Genomic DNA, 9,644 nt, shown 5'->3' with positions numbered 1-9,644 from the left:
GGCTCGGATCGCAGCTCGGCTCAAGGAAGAAAAAAAACGGCTCGGAGAAGCGGCTTTGGAGCTCAGCTCGGCTCGGCTTGGAGGGGGGCAGACACGTGCGGGTCAGGAAGCGGGTCGATGCTCGGGTCGGGTCGAATCTCTAAAAAACGCGCGGATCCTCTAGGTTACTTAAGGCCAAAACGACATCGTTTTGAGAGGGTATAAAAGGCACTTCTCTCTGTTTTTCGGCAGAACGCTCCTCCCCTTTCTCTCTCTTCTTCCTTTTTCCTTTCCCTTCTCTCTAAAAGGCCGAAGAACTCCGGTTAAAGATTCACCGGATTCTAGGTTTTGTCGCCGGAATCTGAGTTTTTTCGTCGAAAGTTCACCGGAAGTTCACCGAAAGATCACCGATTTCTGGGATTCTTGCCAGAAACTAGGCAGGTCGCCGAAAACTTCAAGGTTGGCTGGAATTTTCACTAGAAAATTCAAACTTCGTCGGAAAATTCATCGAAATCTGGAATTTTCCAGAAATTCCCAGAAAAAAATCGCCAAAAATTCTCAAAAAATTTCTTCTCACTCCCAGAACACTCCTAAACCTTTTCTTAGCTCTCTATACGTCCCTATTCTCTCAATCAGTAGCTTTTGCTTACTATTTTCTGTGTGTTCAGCATCTGTTCCAAGAGGTCCCTTTTATAGGGATTGATCAAGAGTTTCTGATCAATCCCAATTCCTGTTTGGACGGGCATTCAATCTTTGAATCCAATCTGGACTCTTCAGATTGAATTCCCATTCACAATGGGATTCTTCAACTTTCAATCTCAGCCCTCAAAAAAAAGAAAAAATAATAATAATAATAATCGGATAAATAAAAAAAATCAGATAAATGAATAAAATAAAATTAACAGATAATTAAAAAATAAAATAAAATAAATCCAAAAATATTACCAGAAAAAAAAATTATAATATAATAATAAATATATAACTATATAAATAAATTACATATAAATATTAACAAAAAAAATAAATAAAGATATACATGATAATAATAATAATAAATAATAAAATACATAAAATACAAAAAAAGGAAAAAGAAAAAAGAAAAAAAAATACAAGGTAAAAAATTGAATTGGGCTATACCCATTTGGGCCAGGCCCAATTGATCTCAGCCTGGACCCAATTGGGTGTCTACATATGTCAAAGATAATTTATATTAGATTTACATTGAATACCATTAAGATTAATTACCTACAACTTAGCTAGCTTAATGGTGATTTCTTTATAAAAAACATGTCATTTTTTTAATTTTCTTTATAAAATTTAAAAAATTTATATTAAATAATTTTTAATTCATTAATTTGTCTATGTACTTAATTTTATAATTATGACCTAATGATATGCAATAATCTTATAAACTCATTTATCGAGTTAAAAATTTTGAATGATGTATCATATAATTTTCATTTAAAAAAATTATCATGAAAATTTTATAACCCATACTTTTGATTAAAATAAAGCACAAACTAAATTAGAATATTCTTTTATTATAAAAAAATAAAAATACCAATAATCAATATTTATGAGAGAATTTAAAATTTAACTCTCTTAATTTAAATATCAATATTGCAATTTTTTTATAAAAAAATCCAATAAAATTAATTTAAACATAAAAGACCCGATGTCTTAAAGTTGCATTTTTCCACTTGATGTGGATGTCTCATAGAAAGTGAAATGGCTTGTATTTTGAATAAATTGAGTTAAAATAATATATAATTGGATCCATTATAAAAATTACATGATCAACCCAATAAAAATAGTTGAAACAAGTTAGAAAAAAATTTAGAATCATTTCACATTTATTTCAAAATAAATTCAATTTTTCGGACAAAATCAACGTCTACAAGTATTTTTAATGGAAAAACACTTATATGAAGTTAAGGTGAAGTTTGTACATTTTTTTATTGAAAGTAATTTTAAAAAACTAAAATTAAAAATTAAAACCAATAAATTGAAATATTTTATTTCATAGATTGAATGTGCAAAATTGAAAAAAATTTGAAAAAAATTTGATTTATTTTTTAGATTAACATTTTTACCGTTGAATAAGTATTGATTAAAATTGAATTATAAATGATATTTTTTATATTTGTTTACATTCTTATTTATTTTCTGGACTCTATTAGTTTATCAATTTAAATTTTTTATTAAATTATTAGTAAAGAAATTTTCAAATTTCACTTTAAAAAGTTCATCCAAATTTGTTATTTTCAACGTGTTGGTGGAATTTTTAATAAGTCAGTGTTAAAATTAATAATTTGATTATAAATTTTCAGAATTTATTTATATTTTTAAAATCAATATGGATTTTAAAGTTACAATTTCGTTTTAATTATCCAATAACATGATTCGAATATATTAAACAAAATATCATAAGAATCAAAATTTCAAATCTTATATGAAATAAATTCAATTCTAACTTTTTCACTTCAAGTTATATCTTGGTTTAGCTTACAAATTAAAGGATATATCTTTGAAATAATAAATAAAAATACTTTTATCTATTTTTCAAATTTTCTTATTAAACACACATTAAAAAAAAACATGTTTACATATTTTTAATGTTTTCACTCTTCTCGCCTTAAATTTATAATCCTTTGGCTAAATCAACTTTGATTTTTTTTATACTAAAAAATCTATGATGAAGAGAGATTTTTTATTCAAAGTCAGAACAGATCACATATACATCAAAGATAACTTATATTAAATTTACGTTAAATAGCGTTAGAATTAGTTACCTAGAATTTTGCTAGCTTGAAACTCAATAAATATATAATGGTAAGGTTGCACTTTGTTTTGACTTTCTATTAGCAAGAATATTTGTTGAAATTGATAATAATATTATATGCCATAAAATCAATTATAAATCATATAATTCTTATAATTTATAAAATTCTAACCAATATTATTATGAAATTATAAGTCATACAATTCATACTATATATTTTTTGTATCTAGTTGCTACTGTTGTTTTTATTGATACCACATAGCATAATAATTTATTTTACTATATAAAAAACTCTTTATTTAAGGTCAATTATTTTTAAATCAGATGCCTTCTAAAAAAATTATTTATTTTATGCTTTTATGCTTTTATTTTAAATGTTCAATTTTATTTATGATACATGATTTTTTTAACTCATTAATTTAAATTAATTAATTTTAGTTTTTATTAAATATTTTAATAAAAAATTCACAAATTTTGCTTACAAAAACTCATCTAAATCCTCATTTAAAATGAATTGGTGTTACTGTTTAATGCATTTAAGCACTTTTTATACAATTGCACTATGTTTTGCTATTTGGATCACAAAGGCATGATTTGATTATATTTACGTGGCTTCAGTGGAAGACTTAAATTGCCCCGATGGGAAAGGAGTGTGGTAAGCTTTTGACACTTTTGACATTTTTGCTCTTTTTTTTTAGCTAATAAATTATGAAATAATTTTTTAATTTAATATAATGAAAAATTTTATTATAGAATAAAATTATAAATAAATAAAATTATTATATTATGAATTAAAAAAGATAATTTTATAAATTTTATTATATAAATAATTAATAACTAAATATAAAATTTAGTATTATATTATATTATTATTTTAACTAAAAATAGATAACTACATCATTAATAAAAAATTAAAGAACAATAGCATTTGTGCTATTATTTTTTTATTAATTTTTAATTATTTATCAAAAAATTATTATTTGACCTAAAAATAATTTATGGATTTTTAAATTATTTATCAATTTTATAAACGTTAAATAATTTAAAAGTTTTATTACATACAAATTTAATGGTGATTTCTCCTCTAATTACAAGTTACCTCATTTCTACCATGTGTTTGCATGGAAAGACATATCTTGACAATTGATTTTAATCTCGTTGATATAGCATCCAATCTAATCGTTGTTTTTAATCTCACCAAAATTAATCTTATCACTAATTCAAGTGAATCCTAAATTATTTTCAATATACTAGAGATGTCAATCTTATCCAAATTTAATAAAACTTCAATTTTTTATTTGAATGAAAATAAAAAATAAATAAAATTTTAGAGATGAAGATGAAGATGTGTATGATTTTAAAACCTTACTTACAAAATTTCATTTAATTCATTTAAGTCTTTTCTATTCAGTATTGACTAACTCTTGCGTATCCTCCCACCTATAATTTAATTATCACCATGAATACGTTAGAAATGAGAGGCCCCAAGAATTGGATAAGACTCCATATTGAATAAAAGATAGGCTTGAACCAAATTAAATGAATAAAAATTTATATAATTATATATTTAAGAATTGTTATTTATAAATTAATTTGAGTGTTGGTTTATGGTCTAAAGGGTTGGTATCTTCATTTAATAATTAAATTATTATATATATGTAGATGATAGAGTTATTTTAATAATTTATTAATTTTTATAAATATATTATTATAAAATACAGGTTAATTTTTTAATTTTGTTCATAAAATTTTAAAAAATTATAGTAGATAATTTTTAATTCATTAATTTGTCTATGTACTTAATTTTTTTAATTATGACCTAATGATATGTATTAATCTTATAAATTCATTTATCGAGTTTAAAATTTTCAATGATGTATCATATAATTTTTATTTAAAAAAATTATCATGAAAATTTTATAACCCATACTTTTTATTAAAATAAGCATGAATTAAATTAGAATATTCTTTTACTACAAAAAATAGAAAAATACCAATAATCAATATTTATGAGAGAATTTAAAAATTTTTTACGTTGCAATTTTTTTATAAAAGAAATCCAACGAAATTAATTTAAAATGTAAAAGATCCATCGGTATTGAAGTTGCGTTTTGATATGAATGTTTCATAGAAACTGAAATGATCTAAAATGGAAGGCTAGAATTGACAACACCACTCAAACTTTGCTATGTTCTTTGTGGGTTGGAGACAACCATTGCAATTGGGTTGGAATTACCCACAATAAGGCAACAAGCATCACCAATCTAAGCCTTCTAGATTTTGGGTCCACACACAAAATAATTAAATAAAAATATTTATTAAATAAAAAAAGAAAAAAATAAAAAGAGATGAATGCCATGTGGCACCTTAAAGAAAGGCCATACATTATCAAAATTTATTGTTTAGATACTCATTTAAGTTAATCATTTAAAAGTTATTCAAAACTTAAAAATGTATATTGTTGGTTAATTTAGAAATTTTTGAAAGATTTTTTATGCTTTTAAAGGATAATTTTATAAAACTTGATCAATAATTGTTTATATGTTCATTTAAATAGTTTAAATTAATCATTTAAAATTGTAGCAATTTGACAATATTTATCAGACAAACATACATGTATGAACATAACAAGTAGCGAAAATTAAACATAGAAAATTGAATCCAAAATCGTATCTATTTGTTGTGAACATCATAATTGGTATGCATATGATTTTCAAACATGAGTTTAGTTCATACCTTAAGTTATGGATTGTCAAAAATCTAAGAACTTACGACATGTTTGGTTTGTAAAATAAAATAAAAGAGGAATGAAACTTGTATTTTGTGAGAATAAAATATAGAAGGAATAGAATATAACATGTACTATGAAGTTTGATTATTATAATAGTCAACTTATCCTTTTTGAACTATCCAAATCATGTCATCTTTCTTAATACCATTCAAAGTCATGTTCTTCCTCATACTTGTCCTGCTTCACTCTTCCTCTGTTTTTGCTTCTTCATCCTCCATTGCTGCACTTACAAGAGGTAAAGAAGCGGAAACTCTTCTAAAATGGAAAGACAACAACACCCAAACTTTGCTCTTTTCTTTGTGGGTTGGAGACTCCCATTGCAGTTGGGGTGGAATTACCTGCGACAAGGCTGAAAGCATCACCAATCTAAGCCTTCCAGATTCTGGGTTGAAAGGTACACTTCATAGTCTTAGCTTTCTTTTCTTCCCTAACCTGATGAGGCTTAACCTTCGCAACAACTCACTGTATGGGCCCACTCCTTCACACATTGGGAACCTTTCCAAGCTCACCTTCCTTGACTTGCAATAAAATAACTTTTCGGGGAATATTCCATCCGAAATTTGCTTATTGAAAGGTCTTGAGTTGATTTCCTTGGCAAGTAATGAGATCAGTGGTTCCATTCCATTAGAGATAGGGAGGCTGAGTTCAGTTTCCGAGAATTATTTCTTTGATAACTATCTACGTGGTTCTATCCCTGCTTCCATAGGAAACTTGACCTACTTATCTGTTCTCCACCTCTATCAAAATATGTTTTGTGGATCGATACCTCAAGAAATAGGGATGCTTAAATCTCTCACTGACTTTGAGTTTAGTCATTATAATTTCTCTGGTTCAGTCCCTGCCTCCATAAGAAACTTGACCAGTTTATCCAGCCTCTACCTTCATATAATATGTTTTCTGGGTCGATACCTCAAGAGATAGGGATGCTTAAATCTCTCACTGACTATGAGTTGAATCAAAATAATTTATCTGGTTCAATCCCTGCTTCCATAGGAAACTTGACCAACTTATCTTTTTTCTACCTCTACCAAAATATGTTTTCTGGATCGATGCCTCAAGAGATAGGCATGCTTAAATCTCTCACTGATATTGAGTTGAGTCAAAATAATTTCTTTGGTTCAATCCCTGCTTGCATAGGAAACTTGACCAGTCTATCCGCTCTTTACCTCGATCAAAATATGTTTTCTGGGTCGATACCTCAAGAGATAGGGATGCTTAAATCTCTCACTGACTTTGGGTTGAGTAAAAATAATTTCTCTGGTTCAATCCCTGCTTCCATAGGAAGCATACCGAAGCTTATGAGGATATATCTTCACCATAATCATTTATCAGGGCCAATTCCTTCAGCGCTCGGCAATCTTACGCATTTGCAATCATTACAATTAGGAGATAACCATCTCAGTGGTCCATTTACCCAAAAATTTATGCAGGGGTGGACAACTCGCAAATCTTTCGGCTTTCAACAACAATTTGACGGGTCTTATCCCACCAACTTTGAAAACTTGCAAAAGCTTATTCAGAGTTAGGCTCGAAGGAAACTAGTTGACAGGAAATATATCAGAAGCTTTTGGTATATATCCTAATTTGAATTATATTGCATTAAGCAACAACAAATTTTATGGCGAACTTTCGCCAAACTGGGGGCAATGCCATAGTCTAACAAGCCTACGGATCTCCAATAATAACATTTCTGGAAAGATACCACCTGAGCTGAAGCAGGCAACTCAATTACACGAACTCGGTGTCTCTTCAAATCATCTCATTGGTGAGATTCCCAAGGAATTGAGAGCGTTGACATTGATATACAAACTTTTGCTAAGTGGTAACCAACTTTCAGGCAAATTCCACCAGAGATTGGAGTTCTTTCAAATCTACAATATCTTAACTTGGCATCAAACAATTTGAGTGGACCGATTCCTAATCAACTTGGAGAGTGCTCAAAGTTATTGGACCTGAATTTGAGCAAGAATAAACTTGGAGAAAGCATTCCATTTTCAGTAAGCTACATAAATGGCCTTCAAAATCTAGATTTAAGTCAGAATTTACTTATTGGGAAGATTCCACAGGAGCTTGCAAAATTACATTCCTTGGAAATATTGGACCTTTCGCACAATATGCTGAACGGTTCCATCCCAAATTCTTTTAATGATTTAAAAAGCTTGACTGTTGTGAATATATCTTACAATCAATTAGAAGGCCCTATTCCTAACATTAAGGCATTTCATGAGGCTTTGATGCCTTAAGAAGCAATAAGGGACTATGTGGTAATGCCACTGGACTAATGCCTTGTGCTGTCGCTGCTACTAGCAACGGTCATAGAAAAAGCAGCAAAGTCATCATTTTCATTGTACTTCCACTCTTTGGTCTTCTTCTTTTGCTCTTTGTCATGGCTGGAAGTTTCCTTATTCTTTGCCAAAAGAACCAAACCAGAAAATGCGAGTCCATCGAGGCACAACTTGGAGATTTTTTCACATTGTGGGGATATAATGGAAGAATACTCTATGAGAACATTATTGAAGCCACTGAAGATTTCAGCTCCAACAATTGCATTGTTCAGGAGGCTATGGAGCTGTTTATAAAGCTGCGCTACCCATTGGGGAGGTGGTTGCTGTGAAGAAACTTCACCAATCTGAAGATAGCATGATCTCCAACAACTTGAAAGCCTTTGAAAGCGAGATTCATGCTTTATCAGAAATAAGGCATCGTAACATTGTGAAGCTGTATGGCTTTTGCTCACATCCAAAGAACTCATTTTTGGTTTATGAGTTTGTAGAAAGAGGAAGTTTGAGAATGGTGTTAAGCAACAAGGATGAGGCAATGGAGTTGGATTGGGAGAAGAGGCTAAATGTTGTAAAAGGAGTGGCAAATGCCTTGTCTTATATGCATCATGACCATTCACCACCTATAATTCATCGAGACATTTCCAGCAACAATGTTCTTTTGGATTTGGACTTTGAGGCTCATGTCTCAGATTTCGGCACGGCTAGGCTTTTAAAGCTTGACTCTTCTAATTGGACCTCACTTGTTGGTACTTTTGGGAACATAGCTCCAGGTATTTATTGATATCTTTTTTTAAGATACTTTAAACATGTCATCATTCAATTAAAAGTGTTAGTTTGTGTGCAAATTGATGCATTAAAACAAAGTTCAATTAGTATCACGATTGTAACTTTTCAAATTTTAAGTATCAAATTAAGAATTTTACTATAATTCAAGTATCGAATGTGTAATTAATCTTTGAAGTTTAACATTTAATTTTTCAATATTCAATATATCTAACGATGAACTAAATGTAAAATTTTGTTAGAACCTATCAATTTCAATTTTCAAGTAATCTTCTAAACATTTACAATTTCTTTTCAACATTATTTTATAATCTTCTCAATATTCTTTATTCTTACATAATAGTTTATTGATAAAATATATTTCTTGCTTAATAGACTACATTGATTAGATATATTTTTTAAGCAGAGTTGGCTTACACATCGAAAGTAGATGAGAGATGTGATGTTTACAGTTTTGGAGTGCTAACAATGAAAATATTTATGGGGAGGCATCCTGTTGATTTGATTTCATGTTTACCATCGTCGTCGTTGGCATCGACATCAACATTGGTACCAAATGAGAACCAACAGATTTTACTTAAAGATATGATAGACCAACGTCTTTCACCACCGGTAAGACAAGTTGCAAAGGATGTTGTCTCTACCACAAAGCTAGCATTTGCATGCTTGAATGGCAATCACCAACTTCGGCCAACCATGCAACAAGTCACTCAAGCCCTTACTCGTCAATCGCTTCCATTGCCCAATCCTTTCTCAATCATAAAATTGGGAGAATTGTGGGACCATGAAGTTTGCAGGGGCTAATATTAAGGCGCTAATAATTTGAATAATAATTCTAAGCACGTGTATTTACTTTCAATTTATTTCTTTTTCTGCTTTATATTGAAAATGTTTAAGCACTCTATAATAAAGCTTTTGTAGTGAATCGGCTGTAAGATAGAATATTTGTGTTTAAGCACTCAATTTGTATGTTTAAGATTTTCTATTTCTGAAATGCAACTAATGGTTAGATGTAGAATTTCGACTT

The 9,644-nt window shown here is 29.1% G+C and overlaps 1 pseudogene; it reads left to right on the top strand.

Moving 5' to 3' along the window:
* The first annotated feature begins 8,342 nt into the window (after positions 1 to 8,342).
* Positions 8,343 to 9,421, top strand: LOC111310517 (MDIS1-interacting receptor like kinase 2 pseudogene; annotated as a pseudogene).
* The last annotated feature ends 223 nt before the right edge of the window (positions 9,422 to 9,644 follow it).

This window comes from Durio zibethinus, chromosome 19 (genome assembly GCF_047325235.1).
Source record: "Durio zibethinus cultivar Kanyao isolate XHJ-2024 chromosome 19, ASM4732523v1, whole genome shotgun sequence".
NCBI classification, from domain to species: domain Eukaryota; kingdom Viridiplantae; phylum Streptophyta; class Magnoliopsida; order Malvales; family Malvaceae; genus Durio; species Durio zibethinus.
The sequence above is the reverse complement of the archived record's forward strand: the minus strand, read 5'-3'. Positions and strand labels throughout refer to the sequence as shown.